The sequence below is a fragment of the Bos mutus genome, chromosome 4, assembly GCF_027580195.1.
Source record: "Bos mutus isolate GX-2022 chromosome 4, NWIPB_WYAK_1.1, whole genome shotgun sequence".
NCBI classification, from domain to species: domain Eukaryota; kingdom Metazoa; phylum Chordata; class Mammalia; order Artiodactyla; family Bovidae; genus Bos; species Bos mutus.
In genome coordinates this window covers 32,186,948-32,199,481 of record NC_091620.1, presented here as the reverse complement: position 1 = coordinate 32,199,481, position 12,534 = coordinate 32,186,948, and the positions used below count along the sequence as shown (strand labels likewise).

General features: G+C 38.5%; 1 protein-coding gene across 13 annotated transcripts in view; it reads right to left on the bottom strand.

Moving 5' to 3' along the window:
• CADPS2 (calcium dependent secretion activator 2) overlaps window positions 1-12,534 on the bottom strand; it is a 585,913-nt gene that overhangs the window by 190,085 nt on the left and 383,294 nt on the right. The gene's annotated exons all lie outside the window — the stretch shown is intronic.

The window sequence follows — 12,534 nt, the reverse complement described above, 5'->3', positions numbered from 1 at the left end:
TAGTTTTTTTCTTTATCAGAAGACTGCCCAAGTTTAAAACCATAACATAAAATTTGCATATGTTATTAAATGTTAGCATTTTTTAAAACCTTGCTCAGAGATGAAAGCACTTTTTGTTTATCCATCTACAGTTAGGTCTTTTATGCCTATGATGCAGCATTTCCCAAACTGATGAACTCCTGGCCAAAATTCTATGAACTATTAACAGAAGAGCCATTAAAAAATAGTCATATTAAATATAAATTGGGGACCATAAAACTTTTAGAGGAAAACACAAGCAGAATACCCTTTGATATAAACCATAGCAATATATTTTTCAGATCTATCTCCTAGAGCAAAAGAAATGAAAGCAAAAATAAGCAAATGGGACCTAATTAAACTTACAAGGTTTCGCACAGCAAAGGAAACCATCTATCAACATGAAATGAAGACAACCTAGTGAACAGAAGAAGATATTTGCAAATGACCAATAAGGGATTTATATCTGACATATATAAATAGCTCATACAACTGAGTATCAAAAAACCATGTATTAAAAACATGGCCAGAAGACTTGAATAGACATTTTTCCAGAGAAGACATAGAGATGGCAATGGGCACATGAAAAGATGCTCAATACCTCTAGTCAATAGGGAACTGCAAAACAAAACCACAATGAGGTATCACTTCACACCTGTCAGAATGGCTAGTATCAAAAAGATCACAAACAACAAATGTTAGAGAGGATGTGAAGAAGAGGAACTCTTCTACACTGTTGCTGGTGTAGTCACCATGGAAAACAGCATGGAGGGTTCACAGAAAACTAACGTTAGAACTACCATGTGACCCGAAATTCCACTCTTGGGTATATATATGGAAAAAAAAAACCCCACTAATTCAAAAGGATACATGCATCCTGATGTCCCTAGCAGCACAATTCTTTACTATTTCTAAGATGTATTACAACATAAAGAGAAGATTTAAGAAAATGTAGAGTGCACTTTTTTTGGTAAACACTATTCATACATATGAACGGTAGTTATTATTGCAGAGTACAATTATAGGTCATTTAAAGTTTTTTTTTTTTCAGTGTTTATGAGTTGTGTCCGACTCTTTGTGACCCCAAGGACTGTAGCCTACCAGGTTCTTCCTTCCATGGGATTTTCCAGGGAAGAGTACTGGAGTGGGTTGCAGTTTCCTTCTCCATCACTGTTTATAGTTTTTCTCAAAGAATATGAATTACTTTATAAGACGACTTTTTCTAATTTGGGAAAACACCCAAAGCTAGCTTTGGGAATAGTGAATCTAATAACTTGAGACACTTAGGGTTCTTGCTACTCTAGGGTTGTTGACAATTCTGAAAAAGATGAGAATACCAGACCATCTGACCTGCCTCTTGAGAAATCTGTGTGCAGGTCAGGAAGCAACAGTTAGAACTGGACATGGAACAACAGAATGGTTCCAAATAGGAAAAGGAGTACGTCAAGGCTGATATTGTCACCCTGCTTATTTAACTTCTATGCAGAGTACACCATGAGAAATGCTGGGCTGGAGGAAGCACAAGCTGGAATCAAGATTGCTGGGAGAAATATCAATAACCTCAGATATGCAGATGACACCACCCTTATGGCAGAAAGTGAAGAAGAACTAAAGAGCCTCTTGATGAAAGTGAAAGAGAAGAGTGAAAAAGTTGGCTTAAAACTCAACATTCAGAAAATGAAGATCATGGCATCCGGTCCCATCAGTTCATGGGAAACAGATGGGGAAACAGTGGCTGACTTAATTTTTCTGGGCTCCAAGATTGCTGCAGATAGTGATTGCAGCCAAGAACTGACCCACTCCTTGATAGACTAATGTCATAGAACGTATTGTAACCACAACTGGAAGTACATTTCAGAAGAAGAAATGTAGGACTTATCGACTCTGCCAAGGTGATCTATCCATAAAAATCATCTATTCAACCTCCATAAAAAATAAAAAACATTTTTCTACATTAATATATGTCACCATCTCCCCGGGCTCTGCCTGATTAACTCTGGGCCTGGGTTTCTGACACATGGTGAGCAGTTCAATGTGGCCCAGTGTGACCTGCATCATTATCACTTCAAGGACTGTAAGGAGATCCAATCAGTCCATCCTAAAGGAGATCAGTCCTGGGTGTTCATTGGAAGGACTGATGTTGAAGCTGAAACTCCAATACTTTGGCCACCTGATGCGAAGAGCTGACTTATTGGAAAAGACCCTGATGCTGGGAAAGATTGAAGGCAGGAGGAGAAGGAGATGACAGATGATGAGATGGTTGGATGGCATCACCGACTCGATGGACATGGCTTTGCGTGGACTCTGGGAGCTGGTGATGGACAGGGAGGCCTGGCGTGCTGCAGTTCATGGGGTCGCAAAGAGTCGAACACAACTGAGCAACTGAACTGAACTGAACTTATAGATCACTAAATTTAGTTTCTCACCATAAGGTCATCAAAATGCTAAGAAAATTCAGGAAAAATAAAATGAAACAACAAATAATAAAGCAAAAAATAATTTAGGAAACAACTATTTAGGGAGTGATTATTCACATTTTAAAAGAAATTCTTAACCTTCTCAAAAACATGTGGTTCATATAAGTAATGGTATCTTTCTATATTTCATGCATTTCTACTTCAAGAAAAGAGACCACTATAATAAAATGTACTGCAAACTGAAAGCTGTTTCGAACAAAAAACAATAAGCAGCTTCAAAGCTGTAAAGGAACATAATAAAATGTATAACTTCATTACAAATTCCAAATATTATTTACATGTGTATCAGATACATATTATATAATAACACATACGGTTGTTGTATTTTTCAACATTACAGATTTACTTTTTGAGAGTACTGTCATAACATTCTACAAGGTATTTATTTAATCAGTAAAAATTGACCAAGGGAACAAAATATTGTTACATTTGCTAGAATTACAGGTTTCAATTATGTAGTAAGGATTTTAAAATAATACATTGGAAACTAGAGACTATGATTTCTCACTAAATCAAGTAGCTACTCCCAGAGCTAAGCTTCACCGAAAAGGAAACAAAAGATTATTCTCTGAAACATACTGCTATTGAGGGATGAGGGTTATGTATGAGCCCTTGAGAGTGCGATTTTAACTACAAAGTTCACAGATGTGGAAACTGATTTTCCTAAGGTCACCCAGAAAGAGAACGCTATCTGGAATGGAGAACACAAGTCTCTACAATCTAGTAAGCAGTCCTTCCAATGTATCACATTAGAATTCACATTCTGGAACTTACAAACAACTGTATTCCCAAATAACAAGCTGTGCTCTGTGCGCTTAGCTGTTCAGTCATGTCCGACTCATTGCGACCCCTTGGACTATAGCCTGCCAGGCTGCTCTGTCCATGGGATTCTCTAGGCAAGAATACTGGAGTGGGTTGCCATGCCCTCTTCCAGGGGACTTTCCCAACCCAGGGACTGAACCCAGGTCTCCCAGCATTACAGGTAGATTCTTTATCATGTGAGCCACCAGGGAAGCCCAAATAACAAGCTAATTGCCTCAAATTCTGGCAAAGCTACTATTTAAGAGAGGTGTAAGACATTTACTTAGATATGTCTAAGAATCTATCATCAAAGACTACTAACGGTATGGGAGAGAGGAAAGCGAGTTGAGCAGCAAACAAGTTGAGGCATTATCTGTTTGTTATTTATCTTCTCTCAGGTATATATTTGATAAATCACCCTCATTTGTTTTATAGTAATGTTTATATCTGTAATTGATATAAAAGTATAATCCTTTCATATATTTAATCCTCCTCTTGAATTTAACTTGGTCTGAATTTAACACTGTCATCCTACTTTCTCTCTGTGTTTTAGCCTTTTGTCTGTGAATTCAGAAAAATAAATTTTCTGAATCACAGGAAAATCACATGTGGATTTTGGTTTTTATTCCATTCCAAGAATCTGTCACTAGGTCCATTTAACTCATTTAAACTAAAAATTCATATATACATATATACATGTGAATTTTATATTACAATACAATTATACATATGAATTTTACATATATATTTCTGTCTTCTGCTATATGGTCACTAAAAATTCCTTGGCATCCTATTTTTAATCTATACCATTTTACAAGTTTTCAAAGGCATCATTGACCCCATATTTTATTTACCTACTGTAAGACAAACCTTTTTTTTTTTTTTTTTTACTGTATATAACTTACATACAGTATATAACTTCCTTATATAACTTTCACAAAATCTGGAGTTTACAATTTCACATATTGTTATAATTACTTAATTACTTCATAAGCCTGTAACCTATTATAGGAATAATTTTTCAAGTTTTTCTTTGAGTCAAAATATTTTGTAACAGTAATTTAGATGTAGCTATCTTTGTTTCTTAACATTATGCTCTTTAATTCTTCTATATTTTAAGTTTGATATTTCTAAGATACTACAACTCATTTACTCGATTCCTGGTCAGGAAGATTCCCTGGAGAAGGGACAGGCTACCCACTCCAGTATTCTCGGGCTTCCTTGGTAGCTTAGACAGTAAAGAATATGGGAGACCTGGGTTCGATCCCTGGGTTGGGAAGATGCCCTGGAGGAGGGCATGGCAACCCACTCCAGTATATTTGCCTGGAGAATCCCAAGAGCAGAGGTGCATGGATGGGCTACAGTCCATGGGGTTGCAAAGAGTCGGACACAACTGAGCAAGTAAGCACAGCCCTGCACACTGATTTACATTTTAAATATCAGAAATTCCCTTTAAATATTTTTAGGAAAGTGAATTGTGTATTTTCTGAATCCCATATTATAATTATAATATAGATTATAATATATATAACATATAATATAATATAACCTATTATAACCCATATGGGTTATAATATATAACCCATATTATAATACTGGGTTTGGCCAAAAGGTTGGTTTAGCTTTTTCTGGTAAGATGTTGTTATAGAAAAACCTGAACGGTTCGGCCAACCCAATATTTTTTTCCAGTGCTTTTATTCATGAACAACTTCTTGGAGGTATACTGAATTCTCAAGTCATACAATTTCCCATCAATTCTCTGCAGCTGTAACTCTACTGACTTCCACAGTTCGGTGTTAAGGAGATATCTGAAGCAACACACACAACCTTAATTGAAAAAATATTTTGAAAGAAATGTTTAGATGAAAATCTGTTTTCACTAAACTTCCTGAAATGTGGGAAGTCTGTGTATTTGCAGACAATATCTTTTAAATTTCACAAGATGTTTCTTTTGCTGCATTTTTTACTTTTATTCTGATTTCTGCTCTGTTCATCTGTTTTGTCCTCTTCTCTTCACACTTAGAAAAGCAGATTTTTGTTTTATTGGATACTTGCTTTCTTTCCTTAGTATCTGCCATTGTGAGCAGCTTTCAGTTCACACTTGACTCGAAGAAAAACATGAAAAATGATTCCTAAAATGTTACAGGTGTATGAAATAATTAAGTAATTATAACAATATGTAAAACCTAAACTTCAGATTTTGTGAAAGTTATATAAGGAAGTTATATACTGTATGCAAGTTACATTCAGTAAAGAAAAAAAAAGATTTGTCTTTCAGAAACTTTTCTTCTTCTATAGAACTGACTTTGAAGCAGTGGTCATTCTGTATGTGTGTGCATGCCCAGTTGCTCAGCTGTATCTGACTCATGCCAGGCTCCTCTGTCCATGGGATTTCCTTGGCTAGAATACTGGAGTCAGTGGCCATTTCCTTCTCCAGGGCATCTTCCTAACCCAGGGATCAAACCCGAGTCTCTATGTCTCCTGCATTGGCAGGTAGGTTCTTTATCACTGAGCCACCTGGGAAGCTCCTCATTCTGTACATCACTACCTAAAATGTGGGCACCAATTATCTGCTGTTTTTAGTTTTAATCCTTCTGATTTCTCCCAGAACTCTTTCATTAATCTCAGACAACTCCTCGTTTTCACAAACTTTTCAATACAGACCGTGTTTCTCATAAATTTCAAAAATAAAATCAATATATTTGATTTCAATATTATAGAATCTCTTCATAGGTCTCCCTTTGTCCCTCCTCCACCGCTTTTTAAATCTATCCTTGAAAAACAGATTTTCAAAGTCTGCTATTTGCCAAATGATAGGAGAGCCTCATTGATTCCTTGTAGTTTCCCACTGAAGTAGTGACAGAATTCACCTCTTCAGCCTCAAGCTTGAAAGCAAGTAGAAACTAGCAGCTCTCTCTAACCCAATTTTCATTCTTTAGCAGGCATTTATGTAGCAACTTTTTAAAATTGGGGTACAGTTGCTCTACAATGTTGCACTGGTTTCTTCCCTAAAATGAAGTGTATCAGCTATATGTATACATATATTGCCTCTCTTTAGGACTTTCCTCCCCAGTCCTACCCACCCAGTGATCGAGCTGAGCTCCCTGTGCTATACAGTGGATTTCCACTAGCTATCTGTTTTACACATGATAGTGAGGTTTTGACAGACGTTCTTCCTGTTGCAACTGTATGGTTCTCTACAATCAGAGGCAAAACAACGTATTTTGAAAGTAACATGGTTTCCATAATTTTTTGTTTTCAGCATAACTGTAGAAGGCTCTAATTCTAAAGCCTTCTTGAATTAGCCTTCTAGTTATAAAATGACCAAATATTAAAAATAATAAGATATATCACTTTATGGGGCATCTAACTCAGGAATTAGAAAAAAATTTTGAGACAGTGAGAGATATCGCTGTGACAAAGGTTCTGTTCCCATCTGCTTATTTAGATAAGCCAGGCTTCCCTATGTTCACATTTTGGAACGTTATAAGAAAACATCTTGGAAATGCTCATATCTTGGAAAACAAAAAAGGAATTACTGTGAAACCCTTTCTCATTATAGAATAAGTCATTCACAGGTAAACTGGGAAGGGAAGCTATATCCAGCTCATTGACATAAGCATTTCCAGTCAAATTTAACCTTAATAATTATTCTTCAATTACTCATATGTTATCATAAGCTGTGTGCTACTTATAATTGTAGTTATACTTCAATACAAAATACATTTGTAATACTTAAAGCCTTCCGGTCACAGGAATTTTTATTTACTCTTCCTCTTGTTTCATTTTTTATAATTAAAAACAATTATTTTTGGCTGTGCTGAGTCTCTGTTGCTGCTCAAGATTTGTTCGAGTTGCAGCAAGCAGGGGCTGCTCTCTAGTTCTGATGTGCAGGCTTCTCACTGTGGTGGATTCCCTGGTGGAGTATGGGCCCCAGGACGTGTGAGCTTCAGTAATTGCAGCACGCACGCTTCAGAAGCTGTGGCTCCTGGGCTCTAGAATACAGACTCAGTTGTTGGGGCACAGGGGCTTAGCCACCCCACAGCATGTGGGATCTTCCAGGACCAGGGATTGAACCTGTGTCTCCTGCATTGGCAGGCAGAGTCCTCACCACTGAGCCACCAGGGAAGCCCTTGACTTTCATTTTCCTTCAGGTGAGGCAGTTTGACTGACTTGGTTTTTTCAAACAGAAGGACAAGGGGAAATAAATCTGGGAGTTTAGGAGAAAAAGATCTAGTAACAAAGATTTTTTAGGCAAAGGGGTTTTTTGGCCTTCCTGTGTTATTCTTTATATTGGCTCTCTTTGCTCTCTGGATCTTTATTTGGCTTAAACAACAGAAATGTATTGTCTTGAAGTGCTAGAGGCGAGAAGCTGAACTATTAAGGGGTCAGCAGGTTGGTTCCTTCTAAGGGCTGTGAGGGTAATTCGCTCCTTGTCTTTCTCACTTGTAGTGGGTTGCTGCCAAGTTTTGGCACTCCTTGGCTTGTGGAGGTATCATATCCATCTCTGCCTTCATCTTCACTTGGCATTCTCCTGTGTGTGTATCTGCTTCCAAGCTCCCTCTTTTTTAACATGGGCACTAGTCACACTCGATTAGGGGCACACCCTTCTCTGGTATGACCTCATCTTGATTATGCACACAGTGCTATTTTCAAATAAGGTCATATTCTAAGGAACTGGGGTTTAGGACTCTCCAACAGAGGAGAGATTTTTACTCCAATTTTGCAGACATTTTTAATTGCAGAAAAGCGCGATAGAGGGATCAGATTCTGATGCATAATGTGTGCTTAGTTGCTCAGTCGTGTCCCTTTGTGACCCCATGGACTGTAGACTGCCAGGCTCCTCTGTCCGTGGGACTTCTCAGGCAAGAATACTGCAGTGCATTGCCATTTTCTCCTCCAGGTGATCTTCCTAACCCAGGGATCGAACCTGTGTCTCCTGTATTACAGGCAGATAAGCTAAGCCATCAGGGAAGCCCATTGATGCATAATACTTATTTCCTAAGAATACAATTCTGTTGGGGATCAGTTATGGAAATGAGAATTCAAGGAGAAAAAGCTAATAGTATACAATTTGCAATGGTTCAGTTCAGTTCAGTTCAGTCGCTCAGTCATGTCTGACTCTTTGTGACCCCATGAATTGCAGCACACCAGGCTTCCCTGTCCATCACCAACTCCCGGAGTTCACTCAGACTCACGTCCATCGAGTCGGTGATGCCATCCAGCCATCTCATCCTCTGTCGTCCCCTTCTCCTCCTGCCCCCATTCCCTCCCAGCATCAGAGTCTTTTCCAATGAGTCAACTCTTCACATGAGGTGGCCAAAGTACTGGAGTTTCAGCTTTAGCATCATTCCTTCCAAAGAATACCCAGGACTGATCTCCTTTACAATGGACTGCTTGGATCTCCTTGCAGTCCAAGGGACTCTCAAGAGTCTTCTCCAACACCACAGTTCAAAAGCATCAATTCTTCAGCCCTCAGCCTTCTTCACAGTCCAACTCTCACATTCATACATGACCACTGGAAAAACCATAGCCTTGACTAGATGGACCTTTGTTGGCAAAGTAATGTCTCTGCTTTTCAATATGCTGTCTAGGTTGGTTAGAGATGCACATAAAATCACAACAATATTCAAATTTGATTGAGAACGTTTATTATTGATTTAATGGTTTTATTATAGAAACTACCTCCATTGTAACTAAATTTATGATGAAAAGTTTACAGTGACCTACAGTTGTAAAATCTAGCAAATTAGCAAGACAGTTTGAAGCCTGACGGGCATGCTCCTATTTCTCTCTGGTCTTTTTTAGGAAGATGCATCTGGTTCTTCCTTGATACCTTTTAGAGACATGATAACTAGTATTTCATTTCTTACTAGTCAGAATGGCAAATAACTAACTGTAGTTCTATGTCCACTTTCAGTTTTTATTATCTTCTTCCATGGGTAGTTTTCCCTGTTATTCATTCATTCAACAAATATTTATTGAATATCTACAGTGCATTTTTTCTAGGCCTTGAGTATACAATAACGTCCTCGGCATCAGAATAAGAAAAAAAAAATAGAAAAATAATATCAATTCTCACACGGTGATATGGAGAAGACTGGATTACAGATAAACAATACCTACAACAATTTTGGGTTGTTTTGAATGAGTTGTTTTGAAGAAAAATAAAACAGAGTAGAGTATGACAGGGAAGGGAGTCTATTTTTGATAAAGCATCCAGAAAAGGGCTCTCTGAAGACAATCATATTTCAATATTGGAAGTATTTTGATTGGAAGTGAAGGAGGATAAACCATGTTTAACAAATGAGTCTGCCATTTCAAATCTAGGTCCCACTTTCATTTCTCCCTCAATTACTTCTCCTTATTCTTTTCAGCTTCTGTTTGACAAGACTGGGGACATCTCACTCTAACCTTGTGTTGCTCAGCTTGATTTTTTATAAAACAGAGACAGTAACACGTGTTCTACAGGTCTTTGAGAGCACTGTGTGCTGAGTTGGTTCAGTTGTGTCCAGCTGTTTGCTGCCCAGTGGACTGTAGCCCCCCAGGCTCCTCTGTCCATGGGATTCTCCAGGCAAGAATACTGGAGTGGGCTGCCATTCCTTCCTCCAGGGGATCTTCCTGTCCCAGGGATCAAACCCACGTCTCTCATGTCTCCTGCATTGGCAGATGGGTTCCTTACCACTAGCACGACCTGGGAAGCCCTTGTGAGCACCGGAGATACTAATGCAGGATAGCTAGCACCATGCCTGCCTGATACGCAGTCGGCTCCCAATAAGTCAAATCCAGCTGTCAGGGATCCATCATCCCTCTCTCTCTTCTTATGTGTCTTTCTAGAGTCATTTCATTGTGGGTTAGAGATACATTTTGTTCTGTAATAGGTAAGAAAGTGTGATGTCAGGCTTGACCCCATTTTGAGGCTGTATGTTTCCAGGCTGGGAATGACTAAGGACTGTTGGCCTTCATGCCTCAGGCTTCTGCTTTCCAGCCTCACTGGGTTCTCCCCAACTTATATGTCTACTTCGCCCCAGGCTGATGGGCTGCTTCTTCCCATTAAAAAGATAGCAATCATGGTATTGAAAATACCTGTTGAATATTCAAATACATAAATGGACAAGAAATTGAGGATGAGAAGAAAAATCAGAGATGCCTCTAAATGTAGTTTAGATATTATTCCCTCTATTTTTTTTTTTTTATTTTATTTTTAAACTTTACATAATTGTATTAGTTTTGCCAAATATCAAAATGAATCCACCACAGGTATACATGTGTTCCCCATCCTGAACCCTCCTCCCTCCTCCCTCCCCATATTCCCTCTATTTCTAATGGATATTATCATGAATATATATTTTAATGTATATATTTTTAAAATGATTCTCTTAAAACAACAAAAAAGATTAATCTCTAAAGGTCTTTATACAAGTCATGTTCATGCTGTTGTGCATTAAAGAGTCCAGGCTTGACATGCATAGCATACCTAAAGCGCTAAAAATGTGCTTGCTATTTAAGATCTAGCTTTAAAAACTACCTGTCAAAAGGCTACTTGTTTTTCATATGCAGTGTAAAATGCTTACATCTATGTTGCTTTTTTCTTTATATAACTTGAAGTACAGGTTTGGTTGCTGTTTTATGCTTTAAGTACTGTATTTCTAGCTAGCTTTAAATAACAATTATTTCTTAACATGATGGACATGTTTAAGTACCAATTTCAAAATCTTTGGAGATACCAAGAAAAAAAAAATCCAAGCAAAAAAGCCACCAGCTTCAGAAAAATCACGTACTTTTGACAACCATGGTGATTTAAATAAGTATTAAACATATGTTTTATTTTTTACTTCTTTTAATATTGTTTAATATTTCAAAAGTCACCTAACAGTCCTGGAGTTTACCACAGATGATTGGGCCCTGAGGTTTAACGAAGAGCACAGATGGAAGGGAAACAAAATACCAACGCCCAACAAAGCTGTGCTGATAATTAGGGAATCTGACCCAGGAGACAACTGAAAAAAGTGCAGTTTGGCTTTTCAATACTTTGGTTCAAGAAGCAAAAAAGTATGAACACCATCCTTTGACTCACTAGCTCCTGGTTCTGTTTCCATAAAATGACACTGCATTTTATTCTTTTGATTCCTCTAATATCCCCAAGCACCTTCCACTTTGCCCATTCACCTTACTGAGGCAAACCCTACAGTGAACCTGTAGCATAAGATCAAGTGAATCCTTCTGAACAGTGTCAACACTTTGTAGCTACTGGTTTGGCAGCCAGCATCCGGGGTGGGGGTACACTGGGGAAATCCCACTTGGAAATAACTTATTATCAGTTGGCACTAATCTTTAATATATGCTGTGCATGGGTGCTAAGTCGCTTCAGTTGTGTCTGACTCTTTGTGACTCTATGGACTGCAGCCTGCCAGGCTCCTCTGTCCATGGGATTCTCCAGGCAAAAATTCTGGAGTGGGTTGCCATTTCCTTCTCCAGGGGGTTTTTCTGACCCAGGGATAGAAGTGCGTCTCTTATGTCTCCTGCATTTGCAGGTGGGTTCTTTACCACTAGTGCTACCTGGAAGCCCTAATGTATGCTGCTGAAAGCTAAATGGTAGGGGCCAGGGGTTCCCCATGCTCCCTGTGCTTCCAGCTGAAGGCAGTCTGGCCCATCTCCACATGCCAGGGAATTAGATAGAAACAGGTGGTCGGACCTATTCTGATCTGGTATTTGTTTTCAGGGATAAGCTGACTTATAAGCTTATATAATATACTATATTGCGACTGAAAATCCATTCAGTGGAAAGACAGAGCCATGATAAACATTCAATATCCTTAACCCAGTCTATCTTAATAACTCCATAAAGAATGGATTTGTTGAGAACTGGGGGATATAAATGTACTTTAATCTGAGGACAGAGTTAAATCAGGCTTTTTTGGCATCACAGGGTGCCTTAATTTGCTGGGGTCCCATGAGGTACCAGCTTCTGATCTAGGAAACCTCCCATTTTATTTTCAACTGCCAACCTGTTCAACACCTGTCCGTGTCCACACGTGTAAGTGCTAACGGTGAGTTCTTAGAGACCACCACGTTCTGGTTTGTATGTTGGGTTCCTACTTCAGGGATCATGTTAACAGCTGGCAGCTTAGCAACTGCCACCGTCTAATTTCAGTAAAGATTAAGGCTTAAAAATCCTTAGCTGGAAATGTTCTTGGCAGAGGCCAAAGGTGCTGCTAGGGTTATTAAAAAAAAAAAA